This window comes from Macaca nemestrina, chromosome 9 (assembly GCF_043159975.1).
Source record: "Macaca nemestrina isolate mMacNem1 chromosome 9, mMacNem.hap1, whole genome shotgun sequence".
Taxonomy (NCBI): domain Eukaryota; kingdom Metazoa; phylum Chordata; class Mammalia; order Primates; family Cercopithecidae; genus Macaca; species Macaca nemestrina.
The window spans coordinates 121,268,307-121,280,376 of NC_092133.1; the positions used below are offsets into that span (position 1 = coordinate 121,268,307).

At 40.9% G+C, this 12,070-nt stretch overlaps 1 protein-coding gene and 1 long non-coding RNA gene across 4 annotated transcripts in view; one reads left to right on the forward strand and one right to left on the reverse strand.

Annotated features, from left to right (window-relative positions):
• Positions 1 to 12,070, forward strand: part of LOC105480038 (phosphatidylinositol-5-phosphate 4-kinase type 2 alpha) — a 177,162-nt gene that overhangs the window by 49,580 nt on the left and 115,512 nt on the right. The window lies entirely within an intron of this gene.
• On the reverse strand, positions 1,060 to 11,136 carry LOC105480040 (uncharacterized). 2 transcript variants are annotated; one of them, XR_011608208.1, is made up of 4 exons: positions 7,995 to 11,136; positions 5,188 to 7,363; positions 4,081 to 4,204; positions 1,060 to 2,896 (listed from the first exon to the last, which is right to left on the reverse strand). It is a non-coding gene; the product is annotated as an uncharacterized lncRNA (long non-coding RNA). The 2 variants fall into 2 exon arrangements; XR_003017681.2 differs by having other exon boundaries at positions 5,188 to 11,136.

A 12,070-nucleotide genomic window follows, 5' to 3' on the forward strand; every position in this document is an offset into this window, starting at 1 on the left:
GAACAATGATGTCCAGTTTTCCATTTTGTGTTATTAGTATTCTAATATAAACCCCAAAGTTTTAATGAAATCTGCAAATTCACCCAAATAGAATTCTCACTTTCAAATGTAATATATTTTAAGACCTAGAAGATATTTGTGGCTCTGTGGTAGTACTTCATACCGAAACCATACAGCTAAATGTTTATTTTGTGTTGAAACTCTAAGACATTATTTATTAGCATTAAAAAACAAAAGTAAAACATTTTGAATTGTAGAATTTTTGTTTAAAAGCATGTACATACCAAATAGAAAACAAAGGGCTTAAAGACTAATAGATTTAACCACATAAGAGTGAAAACGTCTTTTATCAATGCTTATCATAAGTAAAATCAAAAGAAAAAATGGAGAAAAATTGGCAAGCATGAAGGCATACTATTGTGTGCGATCAACAAGAAAAAGTAATTCTGTAGAAAATGGAATTTAAAAAAACCATGAAGAGGAAAAACCACAGATAAAAAATATAAATAGCCAGGAAACATGAAAATATGTTCAGTCACAGTAGTAATCCATGTAAATTAAAACAACAGTTACACATTGCTGATGAGAATATAATTTAATAGTCTTTCTGAATAATAGCTTTGTGTGTGTGTGTGTGTGTGTATATATATATATATATAGAGAGAGAGAGAGAGAGAGAGAGAGAGAGAGAGAGCTTTAGGCATACCCCTGACCTTAGTAATTCTTCCTCTAGGAATTTATTTTGATTTAGCTAATCAGGAACATCATTTTAGAAGAATGTATATACAGTAATATTTATCATGCAACTCTGTTTATAATGGCCAAAATGAGGGGAAAATTGTAAATGCACAACAGTGAGATTAAATGGTGGTGTAGTTACACAGTTGAGTCCTATGTCATTACAAATCATGTGACTGTGTATTTATGTGGAACATAAATGAAGAATTAATTTGCAAAATTGTATAGTATACTTTCCACTTTTATAAAAAATATTTATAGAACATTGTAGAGAAAAATGTCTAGAAGAATATATATCAAAAACATTTATAGTCAGTGATTTTTATTTTTTTCTCTTCATATTCTTTTAGATTTCTGATATAAGCCCTAAACTTTTAATGAAATATGCTACCTACATACATTTCTCAGTTTACAAATATAATATATAATTTGTTCTTTCTACAATGAACATGTGTTACTTTTATAATTAGAAAAAAAGTTGAATTGGCTTTGTTCATTTATTAAGAAAAAGCCAAACAACCAACCATGTGGAAATTATACCCAAAAGATTTCTCCAAAGTTAGAGAGGAAGAGGAGGATCAAGGTAGTGAACGTTTATTTAGTCTCTAATTGTGTGCCAGTTCTTCGCTTACATTATTTCAACTAAGCCTTGATTTACCACCTTAGCAAATATATATCAGATACCTCTTCCTATGTTACAGTCACAACAAAGAGTCCTTCATGCAGAAAAAGAAATAGTCTCAGAGACGTGACCTTTGAGATCACACAGCTAGTTAAGTGGAAAGCCAAGAATTTAAATACAGCTGGAATTGTCAGGATCCTCTCAATTTACTGCTGACACTAAGCTCAAATGACTGATGTACCAGAGGTCACCATACTGTCACTAGGAGTGGCAGAACCCAAAAGAATGTGCATCTAATTCCAGATTTTTTGATTCATTAATTGCCGCCTCTCTCTCCTCACCCTGGGGCAGCGTAGGCCAGACCTTGCAGAGCTGCGTGGGGGCTGCGTTGCTGCATTACCCCATGTAGATGTGTGCTTATCTCTCTCAGCCCAGGCTTAGAGTTTGAGTTAGAGTTTTCTAACTTTCCTCTAGCTTGGCCAGGTGATCAGATTTTGTGGGAAGGGACAATTTATATCATAGTCTTTGGGTGTCTTCACCATTGTGGCGGGGGAGTTTTAATTCCTCGCCCCTGTGGTGTCTCTAAATAAACTGTGCTAGTATGATTTCTCCATTTTCAGGTGAGTGCCCGTGAGTTTTTTCAACCATTCAAGCGGTCATCGGGCTAAAGTTTTCTTTTATATTACTTGACTCAGCAAATAAGCTTTTAAGCTAGCTGAAGAGTATCTTTTTTCTCCCAGATAAACAGTGATGTACCCTGCATATTAAAGGGCAAAGCTGAACACTGAAGGCAAGAACCCTTAATTATGTGCAAAGTGTTTTTAATCGAATCTATTTGGCATACACATAAATACCAAATTTTGATGTTGTCCTTTGGAAACCTCACAGCACAACATTTCAGAAATCTTCAGCGTTCAGCAGAATCTCCCTGAAGTGTTACACCCAAACCAGAGAGAAAACTCTTGTAATCTTACAAAAGTTTCTTGATTCTATGAATTATATTTGGGATAAGGGAAAAGGAGTTGGAGTGTGGGAAGATAGGTGTAAGTGATGGAAGAATGCAGTCTGGTGGAAGAATGGGGATGCCTAGATTAAACAAATGACGTTTGTAAAAATGAAAATGAAGTGGAATAGGAGTGTACAGAATCTGGCAAATAGTAAGTGATGCAAAATCCTATATCAAAAATAAAGACAGCTTTTCCCCCTCTACTTCCTGCAGTATAAATGGTGGGTATATTTTTGTTTTCTTCTTGTCATTCATTCCTTGCACCCAACTTCTCAGAGTTGGATTTATAATAAATGATCAAGGGTGTTGTTTTGACTGTTAAGAAATTTTAATTTCACAAATTGTGAGATCCATTTTGGTATCCAACTAAATTTTACAGAATTCCTTTCATGTCACAGTCTTGTTCCTCATGTTTCACAGTGTTTGTCTTTGCCTTCCCTACTGAGACTTGTTTTCTAATTTTCAGCCTCTTCTCTCTGGTCCTTCATCCTAGAATTTGCATCCAGTGTTAGTAACTTCTGGCTCAGAAACTGTGAAAATAATATATTCATTTACTGATTGATTCATCCAAACAATAATTGGGTACTCACTACATACCAGGTATCAGGGGAATAAAGAGCAATGAAAAGCAAGTCCCTTGTCCTCAAGGAGCTTAGTTTAACTTAAAAGTGTTCTCCTATTTAAGGCGGGTGAGTGATTCACACCTGTAATCCCAGCACTTTAGGAGGCTGAGGCAGGAGAATCATTTGAGGCCAGGAATTTGAGACCAGCCTGGGCAACAAAGTGAGACAGTGTCTCTACAAAAAAAATTTTTTTTAAACTTAGCCTGGCACAGTGGTGCGTGCCTATAGTCCAGCTACCCAGAAGACTGAGGCAGGAGGATCGCTTGAGCCCAGGAGTTCGAGGCTACAGTGAGCTATGACTGTGCCACTGCACTCCAGCCCGAGCGACAGAACAAGACCTAATCTCTTTAAAAAAAAAAAAAAAAAAAAAAAAAAAAAAAAGCAGCATCCTCACAGATAGGTATAGACTAGTATATCCAAGTCTGAATTGAAAACAAGATGAATTTGGAGGATAAATGTTGCTTTCATGGGAAAACTCCATCTGATCAATTTTGAGGCACTTGGAGTTAAGTGATTTTTGTCACATTGTGCTTTGCGACTGCAAAGATGAATACATGGTCTAAGTTGAAACATTTGACTCTTTAACAATGTGGATTAACTGAAGGGGTGCTCACTTTTTAAAAATCAGCTTTATTTTTATAACCATTTTAATTTCACAGCAAAACTGAGTGGAAAATATGGAGAGGTTCTGTATAAACTCCCTGTCCCCACAAACACACAACTGCCCTCCTGTTGTCCCACACCAGAGTGACTTGTTTGTTACAATTGATGAACCTACATTGACATGTCGTTATCACCAAGCCTGTAAGTGACCTTAGGGTTTGCTCTTGGTGTTATATGTTCTGCGGGTTTTGACAAATGTTTAATGACAGGTATCCACCATTGTAGTTTCATACACACTTTTTTTTTTGCTTTAAAGTACTGTACATATTCTTGCGTTCTAGAAGTACAATGTATTTAATTGTTGATGTCATGAGTTAGGAGGCTGTACAGATTATTAAAGAAAAATGTAAGGAAAGGCTATATTTGAAGTTAAGGTTAGGTTCTTGGAAAATATTAGCAAGCTGAATCAAGGTATAAATCTCTCTTACCTTTCAGGAACACATCTCATCTTTTGTGCAAAGTGAGATAGGGCTGTGCTTGGTATTTGTTTAACGGGATCCTGTGAGTCATAAAGCACATGGATCACCTAGATTCTTGCATCTCCTTTCCTGCCTGCCTTTCAGGGAAAAAAAAAAAAAAATTAGGATTAAGTAAGCGTTTATTTATTTTTTATTTTTTTGAGATGGAGTCTTTGTCACCCAGGCTGGAGTTCAGTGGCATGACCTCAGCTCACTGCAACCTCTGCCTCCTGGGTTCAAGCAATTCTCCTGCCTCAGCCTCCCAAGTAGCTGGGATTACAGGTGCACACTGCCACACCTGGCTGATTTTTTATATTTTAGTAGAAACAGAGTTTGACCATGATGCCCAGGCTGGTCTCGAACTCCTGAGCTCAGGCAGTCCGCCCACCTTGGTCTCCCAAAGTGCTAGGATTACAGGTGTGAGCAACCATGTCCAGCCTCAGTAAGCATTTATAAACACTGACTATGCTCCAGGCACGGTAGCAAGGAGTAGGCGCTGGGGATATAGGGGCAAATGAGATGGTTTCCATGTCTGCCAGAGGCTCACATCTATCTAGCAAGGCAGAAAGTCCTGGAAACAATCATCAAAGTGTGTGGGGGAGGTTAAGGACACAATGTCTGTACCTTGCAGCCAGGAGGGACCCAGAGCTCTGCTTTGCAAGACAAGTGATAAATGATGTTTAAGCTAAATTAAAGGTAGCCAGCCCTGCCTCAGTCTGAAAACAGCCCTAGGAAGAGATCAGTAATAGACCTGCCCTTTAGGCTATTAAATCAAAGCATTTTTTTGTTTTGTTTTGTTTGTTTGTTTGTTTGTTTGTTTGGTGGGGAGGAGGCAGGGATGGATAGGGGATGGAGTCTTGCTCTGTCGCCCAGGTTAGAGTGCAGTGGCACAATCTTGGCTCACTGCAACTTCCACCTCCCAGGTTCAAGCGAGTCTCCTGCCTCAGCCTCCGGAGTAGCTGGCATTACAGGGGCCCACCACCATGCCCTGCTAATGTTTTTGTATTTTTAGTAGAGACGGGGTTTCGCCATATTGGCCAGGCTGGTCTCAAACTCCTGCTCAGGTGATCCACCCACCTTGGCCTCCCAAAGTGTTAGGATTACAGGCATGAGCCACTGCGCCCGGCCAAATCAAAGCCTTTTGTCTGTAGTCCTCATGGTGCTTGAATCCTTTTGTGGCCAAAAAGACATGTAGTGGTATGTGCTTAGGAAAAGAAAAAAATCACTGTAGACTGGGTAAAGCTAGTTTTTTCCTATGGAATCCAAATGTTAGCCAGAAGGAACCAGGGCTCATTCAGTCCAGCCTCTTCACATTAGGCAGAGGGACCTGAGGCCAGAGGAGTGGTGGTTTGACAAACCAAGGTTACCAGTCCCAGCCTCGGAGCCAAAGCAGACACAAGTTTCTTGGATTCTGGTGGGGGTACGTTCTGCAGCCTTGAGCTGCCCCAAGGGGCCTGGAGATTTGCTTAGGAACCTATGGAGCCCTTATCAGATGTGAAAAGCTCCAGGCTTTGTCATCTGATAGTCATGGAATTAAATATGACCTTGTGACCTCAGGGGAGTTATGTAACTTTTCTCAACTCAGTTTTTTCTTCTATAAAATGGAGACAAAAATTCATATCCACCAGTGGAATTGCTCTGCAGACTTTTTGAGGTCATATATGTAAAACGCCTGTGACATTCCTGGGCTTAGGATAGCTGCTGGAGAGAGGTTCTCATTCTCATTCCTATGGGATCTTTTGCTACATAACGACCATATGATCCCAGTGGATTGATGAAATAGATTCGATAAAGATCTAGTCTAAGAAGCTTTACATTTTTTAAAAAAGCAGGTATAGAATAGCTTCTGATTGCAGTTCTTGAATTCACTGTCACCCTGTATTTTGTATGTTTGGTAGTTAAGCCTGTTATCCTTCCCGCTTTACTTCTTAATTTATTTGTATCAGTTTAACAGGTAGTATTTTAAGTTCTCAGATTCTTAAAGGTATATAAAACATTAATATACCATGGTCCCTTTCTCCTCCAATACATGTACCTCAAGTGTTAGAGATGGTGGTATTTTGCAAAGTATTTCAATTCTTTCCGGTAATAGCCTTGCTTGTTATCCAAGTATTTCTTCCGTTTCAGTTTATGTCATATTCAACACTTTTACTCTCCTTTTGTAACTGTTAACATTTTCTAGTCAACGGTATTTTTCCAAAATGATTTGTATTGTATGACATTTTGATGCCACATATTCAAAGTAGAGCAAACCTTCAAATGTCTAATTCTGAGAAGATCAACAAAGGAAGTTTTTAGGAAACATTTTCCGTGTGGGGTGAGTAAAGTATTCTTGCATTTTATTCATAGCTGATTGCTTAGAAAAAAATTACACGTTTCTTTTCCTGTCTGTACTTCTGGCGCCACATATTTCTGTAGTAGTGATCTCAGTAGGGTTTCGAGCCTGAAAAAAATAGGTCCTACTTTCTGCATCAAGCTAAAAAATGATTTCACAATAGCATTAGTTTATATCCAGAAAAAGAACTACTAGATTTGAAATTTAGCAGTGGCACCCATATTAAAAATTGATGGGGTGTTTAATAACAATGTTCTTAACTACTGTCTCTCATTCCATGCCTGGGCAAAATGGGTTTTAGTTTTTCAAGTGGGCAGGCCAGCTATACTTCCTGCCTTTCCAAGTAGTCACATGGATAAGGACATATTTCCAAAATTCAAGCTATGACATCAAGTCTTTGTTTTATTTGGTGAAGTATGTTCTTTTAGAAGACATTTATATCAAGGCTAAAGACTCTTTGGATTACCATTGTAAAATCTAAATTGGTTTTAGCCTATTTTTTTTCTTGTCAAAGCAGTCTGTCTTTCTTTGCTTTGGAATAGGGAGTTGAAAGGCATCCTTTTGGAGATCCTTCAGGTGAAGAGAAAAATCCCAGATTGCTCTAGGAAGACCTGTTACTGACCCACAACAGTCAAAAATAAAATTGAAGTTCCTTGAAAAGACAAATATTAGTCCCTTGAATATGGAGTCCCTTTTGATAAGGGCTGATGGAAGACTGGTGTTTTGTTCCAAAACATCATTCATTGTCTTAAGTGCTTTGAGGTGATTCCCAGCTGTCTCCCGTGGATGTCTGGAGGTGAAGGCATCCCATTGCAGAGGGAGGAAGAAGTCCTGCATTGCCAACAGAGTTGTCTTCACCAGCTGTCTGGGGCGGTTGTTACTTCTGAGAATGTTTTGTTCCAATTGGAGGCCTGAGTTCTACAAAGTAAGACACAGATATTTGATGTGTCAATCACATTATTAGATGTTGGAGCAGATACAAAGCAAAATAAAATATGGCCCTAGAGCCAAAGTGTACATTAAATACTGAACACTGCTCTTGGCCCTGTTGGGAACCGGGAGAGGCTTCTTCAAGCTCAGGGAGTTTAGAATCTAATTGGCAAATCATTTAGGACTCTATTTTGAAAGTCAGTTTTGAAAGTGACATAGAATAACTCAAACTGACATGATCAGAAAGAGAACTTCAAGTATAAAAAAATCCAGGTGTAGTTCTACCTAGAGTCTCATATAGTTTACCATGGCCTGACTCTTTCTTTTTTCTTTGCTTTTGCTTTTTTTTTTGAGTTGGAGTCTGGCTCTTGTTACCCAGGCTGGAGTGCAGTGGCACGATCTGTGCTCACTGCAACCTCTGCCTCCCGGGTTTAAGCTATTCTCCTGCCTCAGCCTCCTGAGTAGCTGGGATTACAGGTACCCGCCACCACACCCAGCAAATTTGTTTACTTTTAGTAGAGATGGGGTTTTGCCATGTTGGCCTCGAACTCCTGACTTCAGGTGATCCACCCGCCTCAGCCTCCCAAAGTGCCGGGATTCCAGGTGTGACTCACCGCACCTTTATTTGCACCCTTGTAGCAGCAAGATGGTCTCGGCATCTCCAGCCTTATTGTGTTCACCACTGCGTCCAGCAAGACAGTGTCTCTTCCCTTAACAGTGGAATGAAAGTCTTAGGCCTGACTGTCCCTGCCCCAAATTGGGTCCTATGTCTGTCCCTGAAGCAGTTGCCATGTCCAGGGAAATGGAAAGTGCTTATTTTTTAGGCACAGTTCCCCTCTCCCACTTCTGGAGCTGGACTGGGAATTCGAGAGGGGCCGGTGCCCCAGGTGGGGACACAGGACCCTAACCAGAAGGAGCCGAGTAGATGCAGAGGAGCGGGAACAGCCAGTGTCCCTCACATGGAGACAGAACTCATCCACAAGGAAACAACATGAGATGAAACACTTAGGAGTAATTCTGTATTATTTCATTAAATGTGCCACAGGCGTTGAGAGGAGGATGGCAGCAAGGTCTGGGGTCTTTGAGGCCTTAATGCTCCATGGAGCAGATTGATAGGAACTTTCCCCTTAAGGGTTGGTGGATTCTTGGTTTGATTCCCCCGGGATGCTAATGGGGGAATGCCTGGAGTCAGAATTGATGCCCACTCCAGCGCTTTGCGCCCGTCCAGTGGAACGATGCAACACTACAGAACACACCCAGCTCTTAAGGCTGACACAGGAACCCAGAAACTCCATTCTTGCACAAATCACAGATGTACTAAAAAGCCAGGGTATGCTTCAGCAGCAGTCAATAAGTGAATAAGCAAGCGAATTGCGGTACAGATGCACGTCGGAATGTTTTCTAGCCATCCAGTCATATTTACACTTTAATAAATAGTCGTTGAACACCTACTGATTAAAATATTTGGAAGAAGTTTTAAATGAGAAAAGCTGAGCTGCAGAATTGTTTATAGGATGAGTTCAGCCATCTGCAAACAACTTAGAACACAAAAGCCTAGAAGGAAATACATCAAAAAGATATGTGGTTGTCTCTGTTCTTCATACTTACCTGTAATTTTAAGACAAATGAAAAAGACCACACAGCGGCGAACTGGCTAAATCAAGAGACAGCATTTGAAACATGGGGCGTCAGGCTTGTGCAGAGAAGAAACATAAATTATCATGGTTCTGGAAGGCAGGGCAGCAGTCACAAACAGACCTCCACCTCCTGCCGAGGGCTCCAGCTCTGAAGATCTCATCTCATGCACGGCTACATAGACTGGGATCAGTGCCTGTTACACTGGGCTAAGAGCTTCAGCTTTTCTTAAAAATCTTCAGACCTCTGCCTTAGAGATGGTATTTTACAAAGTGTTTCAGTTGAGTTAAATTGTTATTTTTCCACCCGGTGGTATCCCAGGGCTTCTATTAGTTTACTTTGTGTATGTCCTGTGTCCCCCCTCTTGAGGCACCATTTCCTTTTTACATTTTTGTTTTTAAATTTTAAATTTTCTTTTTTAGAGACAGAGTCTCACTTTGTTGCCCGGGCTGGTCTCAAACTCCTGGCCCCAAGTGGTCCTCCCTCCTTCGCCTTTGAAGGTAGGGATTACAGGTGTGAGCCATCCTCCTGGTGCACCGTTTTTTCAGTCCGCTCATTTCTGCCCCCTGCTTTTTCCTTGAGTAAAGCCCCAGGCCCACTTTTGCCATAGTCTTTTTTGATTTGCTTTAATTTGAACTTTCACAGGTAAAACCTTTCATAGGTTTCAAAGCAGTCTCACACATCTCATTTACTGCTTTGCAATTTAGCTGAATGATGCCATCATCCCTATTAAAATGTGTGAGGGGAGGGCTCAGAGGTGTTAACTGCCCAGAATTACACAACCCCAGTCTCGCGACTCCAGCTTGCAGGGCTTCCCCACCGTGGCCAGCAGCTGGACCAGACCCTTCCTTGGGAATGTACACTTGACTCCCCGTGAATCACTGTCAGACTCACCTGGCTCTGAAGACATTGTTTCTCAGAGACAGCTTCACTAGCACTGTTCGGTCTTGTTAACCCCTTTCCCTCCTGTTGCCCTTTTGATCCTGAAATCTTAGTCCATATGAAGAATGCCTTTCGCAGATGTCGTTGTTACTAAGATTCTCTGATTTTTAGCTTTGTGTACTTAAGATTTGGGTCATTTGCCCATTCTAAGTATCTATTTTTACACATCTTTTTTTTTCTCCATACATGGTAAATTCTTGGAAAGTGAGAGCCGTGTTTTCCATTTCCTTAATAGTGGATATTTCTGCTAGGGGGGAGTTTAATCTGAGTGAGTGTCCAGCCGACCTTGAGGAAATAAAATAATTCAACCTTGAACATTTTCATAGCATTTTTAAAAATTGAGATTAGGTTTTCCTAATCTCAAATTTTACGGAAACATCTGTTTTTCAAAATTAAGTTGGAAATATTAATGGCCTTGGGCATCTGTGGCCAGCAAAGTCATTTCCATTCCAGAACCCCTCACTGCAGGGTTTCCTTTTGTCCATTTATTAAATCTAAGCCCCATAGCGAGGAGAGACACTGCGGCACTCACCAAAAAACCACTGTTTATAAAACGCTCGGGCACTTCAGAGACAGCAGCTGTTTTCTCTCGGCATTAACACTGATCTGCAGATTGCCAGTTGTTGAGAATACAGACCTTTCCCAAATCTCCACTAACTTTATTTATTTATTTATTTTGAGATGGAGTCTCACTCTGTCGCCCAGGCTGGAGTGCAGTGGTGCAATCTCGGCTCACTGCAACCTCCGCCTTTTGGATTCCGGCGATTGTCCTGCTTCAGCCTCCAAGTAGTTGGGATTACAGTAGAGACAGGATTTTGCCTTGTCGGCCAGGCTGGTCTCGAACTCCTGGCCTCAAGTGATCTACCCACCTCAGCCTCCGGAAGTGCTGGTATTACAGGGGTGAGCCACCATGCCTAATCCCAAATCTCCACTAACTTTAGGCGTGTAGGATGGACTGAGCAATTATGGAAATCCCAAAGCACCAGGGCCTACCTCCTTTCTTCTGTCTGCTTCCCCGGTCTTCCCAGCATGCATCTGCTGAATTGAATCATTAAGAGAAAGATTAAGATGGGGGGAAGGTGAACCTTTTGTTGCTGACAGTTCACTTTCCCCAGTGAAACTGTCATGAAGACAAAGGGATGTTGAAGTTTTAGAGTAAGTGGCCCAGTGTCTTAGGGGATCCTGCAGTGTGACGCTGGGTAGAAAGAGGCGGAGGAGAAGGAAGGAAGTGGCCTGGCTTGGCTGTCATGCACTGACTTCCTTCATTTCCTTACCTCCCACGTACTGCCCTCTATCTGAGGCAAGAGGGGAGGAGTTTTCCCCTTTCCGTATATTCTTCTTTATTCTTTGAAACTATTCTTCTTAGAGTTGTCTTTGGTGGAGTGGCCCTTAACTTCACGTACAGTATGATTCATACTCCCGGGGATGATCCTTTCTCAAAACTTCTTTCTTTTTTTTTTGAGACATTCTGTTGCCCAGACTAGAGTGCACTGGCACCATCACAGCTCACTGCAACCTCAAACTTATGGGCTCGACCCATCCTCCCACCTCAGCCCCCTGCATAGCTGAGACTGAAGGTGTGTACCACCACTCCCCGCTTATTTTTGTGGTTTTGTAGATATGGGGGTCTCATTATGTTGCTCAGCCTGGTCTCAAACTACTGGGCTCAAGACATCCTCAAGCCTCAGCCTCCCAAAGCTCTGGGCTTATAGGCGTGAGCCACTGTGACAGATCCCTCATAAACATTTCAAGCAGCATTGAATCAGAACAAGGAGCAGCGTTTTCAATTGGGAATTCATTGTGTATTTTTCATTGAGAACATACCATTTTTTAACTTATATGTTTATGTAACCTGAGTTGCAAGATGAATTTATCACACAGTGACAGACTTTTAATTTTTGGTTTTAATACACATTTGCGTATTTTAAAAGCAAATGTACCTTCAGCCCGTGAAATAATACGCTAGATAATTACAGGTACTTAAACTTTGACTTCAGTTATGTCTTAGATTTATTATAACTACAGTGTTGATTACTTTGAAGACATTGCTTTGCAGACGGAGATGTCTCTCGAAATGTCACAGTTCAGTGGTTTATTATCAGACAGTTGCTAAAGTGG